Source organism: Pseudorca crassidens, chromosome Y (genome assembly GCF_039906515.1).
Source record: "Pseudorca crassidens isolate mPseCra1 chromosome Y, mPseCra1.hap1, whole genome shotgun sequence".
In the NCBI taxonomy this organism is placed as follows: domain Eukaryota; kingdom Metazoa; phylum Chordata; class Mammalia; order Artiodactyla; family Delphinidae; genus Pseudorca; species Pseudorca crassidens.
In genome coordinates this window covers 1,330,200-1,333,884 of record NC_090318.1, presented here as the reverse complement: position 1 = coordinate 1,333,884, position 3,685 = coordinate 1,330,200, and positions in this window count along the sequence as shown.

Here is a 3,685-nt window from a genome sequence, read left to right as displayed (position 1 = left end):
GCTGGGCGGACAGGTTTCTCCCTCGGACTCCTGAGACCCCTGCCTGACCAAGACCCTCCCATCTCACGGCCGAGCCGTCCCATGACCCTCCCACCAGGCTCCCTGGAATTTCAAGGATGGCAGAATCATGGTGTTCTGGGCTCCTGGCGTGAACCGGGCCAGCAGAACACGAATGGGGCACGGGTGGAACCCAGGATTGGTTGGGGCGGATGATGGGGCTTTGGCTTTGTTGAAGGAGATCCTAAAATGCTGAAGGTGTAAATGAAAATGGTCCTGGGCGGAGTGCTACGATTGTTGATGCTTGCTCTAAAATATGACAGCAGATACAAGCATGCATATATACACCTGCGTGCACACCCATATATGCACACTTCACACACACGTGTACACGTGCATGCACCCACGTCTCTGTGTGTGCACGCGCGTGTGTGCATTTGTGCCGCGTATTTGGGGACTGGATGAACGAAAGCTGCCAGAATGCCGATAGCTCATAATACTTGAGCCTGGGTGAAGGGAACACGGGGTTTCATTATGTCAGTCTCTTTACTTGAGCCTGTTTTAAAATATCCATGCTCAAAACAGGTGGTTTGTTGGAAACTCTCGCACGGAGACGTTGATTTATTTTTTCTTCCAGCGTCTGATCTGTCTTTGGAAACCTATACGGTTCTGTAATGCCAATGAGATTCCTTAGTGTTGTTAAAATACCTCTAGGGTAGGAGTGGATGTAAATAAACGTGCAGGGCGGGTTCCTAAGTGGGATGAGATTACTGCTGTGGGACTCACCGATAAAGGCCACAACGGTGGCCCGGAGCTGGTGAGTTAGCCAGCAGGGAGTCGAACCCAGCACCTGCCTCAGAGTCCCATCCCACACCCGTGGGGACCCAGCTTTGGCTGGTAACCCCTGCCGGACATCCCTGGCTAAATCCCTAGTTTACAGTGTGTCCCGTGCCAACCACCGTTCCTTTCTTGCCTTCCTCGTCACCTTGTTGATTTTGTCTGTCACCAAGACCTTCCTACAGCGTAAGTCAAAACCATCAAGACATCCGTCAGCCTGCTCCCCTCCTTGTCCACAATCCTGAGAAAGATGGAAGCTGGAACATCTAAGGAAAATGAGAGGATCGCAGACTGGATCCCAGAAGAGCACGGGGAACACGGGCGAGATTCCAACCCTGATCCCTCCTCGGAAACGGACCAGTGTCGGTTCTTCGTTATGGCGGGGATGTTGGGGGTTAACGTGACGGGGAAGGATGGGGGAGGTGGCTGAGGAACCTCAGTACTATACTGACAAGCGCCCTGTACACCTCGAACTTCCTCAGAATAAACCGTCTATTTTTGTAAGCAAGATGTTCGGCTTGTGCAGTGAACTGAACGGGAGCCTTCGGGGCTGGTTCTGGAGGTTCGGGGGGGATTGACCCCATCGGACAGTGATCCTTCATTAAATGTTTTTCCAGTTTGCCTTTGCAATACCTTCTCTGATGTCTTCATCCAGATAAAACTCAGTGACACCAGCATCGACAGAGGAGAACCAGTAAGGGGGCCTCAAGCTCGGCTGGAGGGCGAGCAGTTTGACACCTTTTCTGCTGTGCAATTTGAAAACAAGTATTTATGCCTCCACCCTGACCTTTCGAGCTAAATATTCATTGTCACTGTCGGGGGAAAGATGACTCAGTGATAAAGATGCTTCCTGACTGGTTGAACTTGTACATTTCCTTGAAATGCCTAGAATTAGAAAGAAGAAGAAGAAAAAGAAGAATGATTTCTAACTCCAGACATTGGAGGGAAACGTAAAGTTCAACCAATCAGGAAATGACTCCCCCCAAATGGGTAAAGTTTGGGGCAGGGTGAGTCCACACGGTGAATCAGAACTCACTGTGGAGGGGCTTCCTGGTGGGTGGTCAGCCTCTGATGGGTTAACCAAGAGGGTGTTAGGGTGGGGACCTGGGGGGCTTGGTGCACAGGGACCTGGTTTGCACGACCATCTGATGCCTTGTCCTGGATCAGCCAGCACAGAAGGTTAAGGGGGAAAAAATAGGACATTACGATGCTATCAAAACATACATTAGGGGGCTTCCCTGGTGGCGCAGTGGTTGAGAATCTGCCTGCCAATGCAGGGGAGGCGGGTTCGAGCCCTGGTCTGGGAGGATCCCACATGCCGTGGAGCAACTAGGCCTGTGAGCCAGAACTACTGAGCCTGTGCGTCTGGAGCCTGTGCTCCGCAACGGGAGAGGCCACAGCAGTGAGAGGCCCGTGCACCGCGATGAAGAGTGGCCCCCGCTCACCGCAACTAGAGAAAGCCCTCGCACGGAAACGAAGACCCAACACAGCCAAATAAATAAATAAAATTAAAAAAAAAACATACATTAGGATGTCATGTTGATATATACCACATACCATGATATACCATATATATATACAGGCACATGTACATCTACGTACACATAGGTATGTATTAGTTTATATATATGTGCGATGTATTAGTCAGGGGTCATTTTGGTTGTCACCGTGGTGGCGAGGGGTGCTCCTGGCACCTGGTGGGGGGACACCAGGGATGCTGCTCCACAGCCCACAGTGCATAGGACGCCCCGTATCAGAGAGTCACCAGCCCCCAATGTCAGTAGTGTGAGGCTGAGAATTCTGACTAGAATGACTCTATCTGTCATCTATCTATTAATTATCTGTGTATCTATCTATGTATCCATCCATCCACCCATCCATCCGTCATATCTATTTGTCTCTATATTAATAAATAATCTATCTCTAGCATTTATCCATCTAGCATTTATCTAACATCTATTTATCTATCTACGATGTATGTATCTGTGGCCATCCATCCATCTAACTGCCCATCCATCCATTGTATCTATCAATCATCTATTCACCTTATCTATCCATCATCTATCTATCTCTATCTATCTATCTATCTATCTATCTATCTATCTATCTATCTATCTATCTATCTATCTATCTATCTATCTATCTATCTATCTATCTAACTACTCTATGTATCATCTATCTATCTATAGCCCTGGCACACAACGAGGGGCGATTCGGTCCCCCAGTGGCTAGGACATGCGCAGACGGTCGGTTGTCCCCAACTTGGAGGGCAGCTACTGCCATCTAGTGGACAGAAACCAGACATACTGCTAAATACCCTGCAATCGCCCAGGGCTGCCCCACAAAAATGAATGACCTGCCCCCAAACAGCACTAGCGCTGAGGCTGAGAAGTGCCGCACGCCCACTGCGCCCCGTCGACCCCATCTCCGCCCCCCACCGCGCCCCGGGGACCCCTCATCTCCGTCCCCCACAGGACCCGCGGGGACGCCTCCACCGATTCACACGGACACTCCTTTATTTTCCCCCATCGCCCTCTTAGTGCTCCCAAGGTGCCCCTTGGTCTCCGGGTTCTGAGGACCTGGCGACCGCCCTCGCCCCAGGCCCCCAGCCCGCGCCCAGCTCGCGTCGCCGGCCGCAGGGCGGGGACGGGGCAAGCGTGGGGGCGGGGCTTCGTGGGTGGGGCGGGGCTTCGTTCGGGGCCGGCACGGAAGCGGTCCGGAGCCTCTTCCTCCGTGGTGGGGGGGGGGCGGGCCCTGGGTGGGGCTTCGTGGCGGGGCGGGGGGGGGGGGGTGAGGCCTGGGCGGAGCTCCAGTGGCCGGGGCGGGGCTTGGTTGGGGCGGAGCCGGGGCG